This window comes from Candoia aspera, chromosome 1 (genome assembly GCF_035149785.1).
Source record: "Candoia aspera isolate rCanAsp1 chromosome 1, rCanAsp1.hap2, whole genome shotgun sequence".
Lineage (NCBI taxonomy): Eukaryota > Metazoa > Chordata > Lepidosauria > Squamata > Boidae > Candoia > Candoia aspera.
In genome coordinates, this window is record NC_086153.1 from 331,623,599 (window position 1) to 331,631,580 (window position 7,982).

The following is a 7,982-nucleotide window of genomic DNA, read 5'->3' on the forward strand; positions in this document are numbered from 1 at the left end:
CTCCAAAATATTATTTATGCTAATATCACATACTGTCTACTAAATTTTGGGGTCACAATGATAACTCGTAAAAAATTCCCCTGAGAATTATAATTATATTTTACCACCCTTTAGCACCAAAGTTTAAGCACACATCCTATAGAACGGTATTTTCAAAGCTGACAACTTCAAGATGCGTGGACTTCAACTCCCAGAATTCCCCAGCCAGTTGGCTGGGGAATTCTGGGAGTTGAAGTCCACGCATCTTAAAGTTGCCAACTTTGACAAACACTGTTCTGTAGAAGGTGAATGTTGAATTTTATCTTTAAAACTGCAATTTCTAATTGAACATTTATGTTTAAATTGGAATTAAAGTTGAATTAAACCTATAACCCTTCAGCAAAGGATCGTTACCTTGTTGTGGTGCTGGAGCTTGAGCACCTCAATGATGCCATGAGCTAAACCGTGAAGGACCACCCAAGACGGGAAGGTCATGACAGAGAAGTCAGACTAAATGTGATCCCTGGGGAAGGTAATGGCAACCCACCCAAGTATTCTTGCCGTGAAAACTAAATGGATCAGTACAACCAGAGATATGTTGGTATACCATCGGAAGATGAGACCCCCAGGTCGGAAGATGGTCAAAATGCTACTGGGGAGGAACAGAGGATGAGTTCAACTAGCCCCAGACGTGATGATGCAGCTAGCTCAAAGCCGAAAGGATGGCTAGCAGCTGATGGTGCTGGTGGTGAACGGCGAATCCGATGTTCTAAGGATCAACACACCATTGGAACCTGGAACATAAGATCTATAAGCCAGGGCAAATTGGATGTGGTTATTGGTGAGATGTCAAGATTAAAGATAGACATTTTGGGCATCAGTGAACTGAAATGGACTGGAATGGGCCACTTCACATCAGATGACCACCAGATCTACTACTGTGGACAAGAGGACCACAGAAGAAATGGAGTAGCCTTCACAATTAATAGTCAAGTGGCTAAAGCAGTGCTTGGATACAATACAAAAAATGACAGAATGATCTCAATTCGGATTCAGGGCAAGCCATCTAACATCACAGTGATCCAAATATACGCCCCAACCACAGATGCTGAAGAAGCTGAAGTAGAGCGGTTCTATGAGGATCTGCAGCACCTACTGGACAACATGCCTAAAAGAGATGTTATTTTCATCACGGGAGACTGGAATGCTAAGGTGGGCAGTCAAATGACACCTGGAATAACAGGTAAGCATGGCCTGGGAGAACAAAATGAAGCAGGACACAGGCTGATAGAATTTTGCCAAGACAACTCAATGTGCATAACAAACACTCTCTTCCAGCAACCTAAGAGACGGCTTTATACATGGACTTCACCAGATGGACAACACCGAAATCAGATTGACTACATCCTTTGCAGCCAAAGGTGGCGGACATCTATACAGTCGGTAAAAACAAGACATGGAGCTGACTGTAGTTCCGATCACAAACTTCTTATTGCACAATTTAGGATCAGACTAAAGAGATTAGGGAAGACCCACAGATCAGCTAGATATGAGCACACTAATATTCCTAAGGAATATGCAGTGGAGGTGAACAATCGATTTAAGGGACTGGACTTAGTAGATAGGGTCCCGGAAGAACTCTGGACAGAAGCTCGCAGCATTGTTCAGGAGGCGGCAACAAAATACATCCCAAAGAAAGAGAAAACCAAGAAGGCAAAATGGCTGTCTGCTGAGACACTAGAAGTAGCCCAAGAAAGAAGGAAAGCAAAAGGCAACAGTGATAGGGGGAGATATGCCCAATTAAATGCAAAATTCCAGAGGTTAGACAGAAGAGATAAGGAATTATTTTTAAACAAGCAATGCGCGGAAGTGAAAGAAGACAATAGAATAGGAAGGACAAGAGACCTCTTCCAGAAAATTAGAAACATCGGAGGTAAATTCCAGGCCAAAATGGGTATGATCAAAAATGAAGATGGCAAGGACCTAACAGAAGACGAAGCGACCAAGAAAAGATGGCAAGAATATACAGAAGACCTGTATAGGAAGGGTAACAATATCGGGGATAGCTTTGACAGTGTGGTCAGTGAGCTAGAGCCAGACATCCTGAAGAGTGAGGTTGAGTGGGCCTTAAGAAGCATTGCTAATAAGAAGGCAGCAGGAGATGATGGCATCCCAGCTGAACTGTTCAAAATCTTGCAAGATGATGCTGTCAAGGTAATGCATGCTATATGCCAGCAAATTTGGAAAACACAAGAATGGCCATCAGACTGGAAAAAATCAACTTATATCCCCATACCAAAAAAGGGAAACACTAAAGAATGTTCAAACTATCGAACAGTGGCACTCATTTCACATGCCAGTAAGGTAATGCTCAAGATCCTGCAAGGGAGACTTCAGCAGTTCATGGAGCGAGAATTGCCAGATGTACAAGCTGGGTTTAGAAAAGGCAGAGGAACTAGGGACCAAATTGCCAATATCCTCTGGATAATGGAAAAAGCCAGGGAGTTTCAGAAAAACATCTGTTTCTGTTTTATTGACTATTCTAAAGCCTTTGACTGTGTGGACCATAACAAATTGTGGCAAGTTCTTAGTGGTATGGGGATACCAAATCATCTTGTATGCCTCCTGAAGAATCTGTATAACAACCAAGTAGCAACAGTAAGAACAGACCACGGAACAACGGACTGGTTTAAGATTGGGAAAGGAGTACGGCAGGGCTGTATACTCTCACCCTACCTATTCAACTTGTATGCAGAACACATCATGCGACATGCTGGGCTTGAGGAATCCAAGGCTGGAGTTAAAGTCGCTGGAGGAAACATTAACGATCTCAGATATGCAGATGATACCACTTTGATGGCTGAAAGCGAAGAGGAACTGAGGAGCCTTATGATGAAAGTGAAAGGAGAAAGTGCAAAAGCTGGCTTGCAGCTAAACCTCAAAAAAACCAAGATTATGACAACCAGCTTGATTGATAACTGGCAAATACAGGGAGAAAATGTAGAAGCAGTGAAAGACTTTGTATTTCTAGGTGCGAAGATTACTGCAGATGCTGACTGCAGTCAGGAAATCAGAAGACGCTTAATCCTTGGGAGAAGAGCAATGACAGATCTCGATAAAATAGTTAAGAGCAGAGACATCACACTGACAACAAAGGTCCGCATAGTTAAAGCAATGGTGTTCCCCGTAGTAACATATGGCTGCGAGAGCTGGACCATAAGGAAGGCTGAGCGAAGGAAGATCGATGCTTTTGAACTGTGGTGTTGGAGGAAAATTCTGAGAGTGCCTTGGACTGCAAGAAGATCAAACCAGTCCATCCTCCAGGAAATAAAGCCAGACTGCTCACTTGAGGGAATTAAAGGCAAAACCGAAATACTTTGGCCACATAATGAGAAAACAGGACACCCTGGAGAAGATGCCGATGCTAGGGAGAGTGGAGGGCAAAAGGAAGAGGGGCCAATCAAGGGCAAGATGGATGGATGATATTCTAGAGGTGACGGACTCGTCCCTGGGGGAGTTGATGACTGACAGGAAGCTCTGGCGTGGGCTGGTCCATGAAGTCACAAAGAGTCGGAAGCGACTGAACAAATAAACAACAAAACCTATAACCATCTAAAGTAAACCTCCATAAATAAATTATTCTGGATATATCTGTTTATCAGTGTCTGGTTCTGTGCATCAAACTCTCTAAAGTTTATAATATTGTGCAACAATTTATTTCATTTTAATTTATCATCATTCTCTCTGCAAACATTGCCTTAGTTATTGTCAGGTTTCACCACCCAGGCAGGAATGAACAATTTAGGCAAGCCCTCATGAAATCCAAGAATTTCACATAAGTAAAATGTATGGAGAAGTCCGTTTTGTAGGTTGGAAAGGAGAAAGGTACGTACATTAACGCTATGCAGAGAAACAGTCTACAAAACCTCTTACAGACCTTTCTCCTTTCCAGCCGACTTCTTGGTTTCTCTTTGGCTTTCTGTTGTTTTTGCAATTGTCAGATTTGTTATCCTGTTGTTTTTTTTACTGATTGTGTGAGAACTCCCACTGATCGTTTCCATTACTATTAGATAATCTCTCTCTATGGGGAGGTTCTGTGGTGTCATTCTGACATGATATATCTGGAGGGCATCAAGTTGTGAAGGGCTGAGAATATAAAATCTCCATCTCAGGTTTTACTCCTCAGTTTGGAAGGGTCTTGACATCATATTCTTCTGGTGATGTTGTTTGACTTCCCAGACTAGGTCTCCCATACAATTAACAACCATCCCCAACCCTGCTTAGCTGCAGAGCCCAGACATTTTCCAAGGACCATTCCTCTTGTAACCAAGGTGTTTTGGCATATCCAGGCATATCCCCATGGCAACTGAGCAGGGGATCTGAGGAGAAATACCCCACTGGCTATTTCTAGTGGTGGCACTCCTGGCTTTTTGAAGATTATATATATAATTCAGAGCCCCCTAGGCTCTGAATTATACACACACACACACACACACACAAATAAACAAATAAAAAATTCAGAGTCGACATTGAGAAGTTTCAACCTATCTTGTGCTCTCACAGGATATCAAACAGAGTTTTGAGTTAAAATATCCTTTTAGTTAGTTTTGTCTCAGATCAGTTCCCCCTCCCAAGAAAGGATTCCGAATCCAGGAACTTGATTTTCAATATCCAGGGTTAATTTTGGATTCAGTGAAAGTCCCTGTAAGTGTTGCCTTGAAACTCAGGCGCCATCCTTTATTCTGGGGAACTCAATTCTTTGTTGTATGACGATGCAGGCTGACAGCCCAGCTACAAATCATCCTATGTTTTTGCAGCACTAGGCTGGTTGTGCTAAGGATCAATCAACGGTCCAGGCTGGCATTTTTATCTGTGACCACACCTTCTTTTTTCCAAAGGCATCTTCTCAAACAATGCGCTTGATCAGCTGCCCTGTGAACCATCTGAGGCAAAACCCAGGGAAACGGTTTAAATTAAAACCAAGATCAAAACCGATCACTGGGTGGAAGCAAGTGGGGGTGTGTCCTGTGTGGCAGGCTGGTTTCCCTGGAAGGTGGCCAGCCTGGTTGCTTAGCAGTGGGATTGATTAAACTGATGGAGCCAGCATCCTGGGACATTTCAAAAGAAGCCTGGGGGGGGAGGGGGAATGCCACTGTTGCCTTGGTTCATTTGTAATGGGGAGAACAGGGTCATCTCTATGGGTGCAGATTCCAAACACCATCCCTTGCTCGAGTCGAACATCTCCGGCTGCATATCACCAGCACTTGATGTCCTTCTCTGGTGGGTTTCTGGATTTGCAACCCAAGACCCCAGTTAGTTTTACCTGAGCTAGTTTGCTCAAATTACTGGGTAGTCCTCGTTTAGCGACTGTCTCATTTAGCAACCGTTTGCAGTTACCACAGTGATGAAAAAGTTACATTGTGACCAGTCCTGGTACTTAAAATCTTCGCAGGCCTGTAAAGCAAAGGAAAGCTGAGATAAGATCATAAGCACACTTGCAGTTTCACTTAGCAACCACTTTGCTTAATGACCAAGTTGCTGGTCCCAATTGTGGTCACTAAACGAGGACTGCTTGTAAAGGAGCCTCAGTCTACAATGAGGAACTTGGCCCTATAGAAAGCAAAGAGGCTCCATTGAACCCAATGAAATAAATCAATATGTTCTTGGTCCCTAGCATGTCTGATTCAGAGGTAGAATGCTTTCAGACACAGAAGTTCCATTTCCCTGTAATGACTAAGGGGTATCTCAGGCACCTAAAAAACATAAAACTATCTGAGAAGTTATCCCAAATCTGAGATCTTTTTAAGAGTCACAGTAGCAACAGTCAGAAGGCAATGCACCAATGAGGGAAGTCTGTTTTCTTGATGGTTTTCTTCAGAAAACCCTAGTCAGGTCTGACTCACAAAGGATTAGCACCATCTAGTGACACAAAGTAGTAATAAATCAAGAGGGTTCTGGTAGCACCTTTTTTTCCAACTGACAAATTTTATTAAAAGGCAGCAGCTTTCATCAGCTGCTGCTTACTTTATCAGATGAAGATGCATGAAAGCTGCTTTTTAATAAAATTTGTTAGCTGGACAAGGTGCTTCCAGACTTCTCCTGATTTTATGTCATTATAGGCCAGTGTTTCTCAACCTTGGCAACTTTAAGATATGTGGACTTCAACTCCCAGAATTCCCCAGCTAACTGGGAACCACAGCTCTCCTCCTACAATGTCTACTCAGAGTAGTAATTGTAACCTCTTGGGTAAACTTATCTCTCTTTTGCTTTTCAAGGCCCCTACAGATTGGTAGCAAAGGTCAAACCGGATTTTTCATTTTGGTGGGTTTTTTCTTAAATCCTTTTTCAAGGAAAATATATTCCAGCATCCCTCTGTAATGGAAGATGCAAGGCTGGGGTCTGTCCTGATGGAGTCACAGAGGTCTTCTTCCATTTCCAATCCAACCTAAGTCACGTTGTCCTTCACTTCTTCACACCATTTTTTTAAGTGTTAATATCCACCATAAGAATATAAAAGAAGCATTTGGAGAAAGTTATCTGTGAAAGAACATTTGCATCTCTGTGGATCACGGCTGACATCATGGAGGCTTTATCTTCTGTTGGTGTTTCTCCCCGAGTCTTTTTAACTCGGCAACTGTTGAGCCTCACAGCATTGTTCTTTAGGCACATAAGCAAGATAAAGGCAATAAATCAAGTGGTAATGTTTATTTCTTTAGAAATGGAAGTCCAATGAACCATTTATTTATTTATTTCTCTCTCAAATTTATACTACCGCCCATCTCCCCCCACAGAGGGACTCTGAGTGGTTTACAATAAATTAGTTAAAAATGAAAAACAATAATCATAGTAAAACATCATATAACACAATATAAAAATGAAAAGAAAAAAAAAACCAGATGGCTACAAACAATTGTAAATACAGCGGGAGCACTCTAAATTGCTCTGGCTTCATCAGCAGTCTTGGGTGGTTTTCATCCCTGTCAAAACCATTTGCTGGGAATTCTCAGATCAGACACAAAAAAGGGGATGAAAATTGATCCTAGAATCAGAAGAGCTTTTAGGCTTTAGAGTCCAACCCTTGCTCAATAAAGGGATCCAAATGAAAATATCTCCAAGAAATGGTTGTTGATCCACTTAAATGCAACCCCTGAAATGCCTATCCTTTTTAGGAGTAACTTCTCCCACTGTCAAAATGCTTTTATTCCGTGCATTTATTCTGATTCAAGGAGGTACTAATCATATTTCTCCTCAAACTTTCCTTTGTCAAGAACAGTGTTTCTCAACCTTGGCACCTTTAAGATGCGTGGACTTCAATTCCCAGAATTCCCTCGCTGGGGAATTCTGGGAGTTGAAGTCCACGCATCTTAAAGTTGTCAGCTTTGAAAATATCATTCTATAGGATGTGTGCTTAAACTTTGGTGCTAAAGGGTGGTAAAATATAATTATAATTCTCAGGGGAATTTTTTACGAGTTATCATTGTGACCCCAAAATTTAGTAGACAGTATGTGATATTAGCCTAAATAATATTTTGGAGAGAGGTTGTAAAATTGGGTTGGATTAGCTTAATGACTGCTTCACTTAGCAACTGAAATTCTGGTCTCAATTGTGGTCGTTAAGCGAGGACTACCTGTATATTGTTTTAACTTGTGGTTAGCTGCCTAGAGTTGCATTTGCCAGTTAGGCAGTCATATAAGTCGATTAAGTAAATAAATAAATTGCCTTCACATTTTTGTTTCTGTTTCCTAGCTGAGGAACTTTGCACTTGCCTCTGGTAAGTTTCATTCTGTGCAGATGGATAAACCTGATCCTCAAGCCAAACAAGCAAGACTTTCCTTGTGTACTCGTAACAAGTTTTATATTTTCTGCATTGTCTCACCGCCAATCTACATCTAAAGACTCCATTGGAGGGAAAGAAAAACTAATGTTTTTTTATGTAAACCGCCCAGAGTCGCTCTCTCAGTGAGATGGGTAGGGAGTAAATTTGATAAATAAATAAATGTGG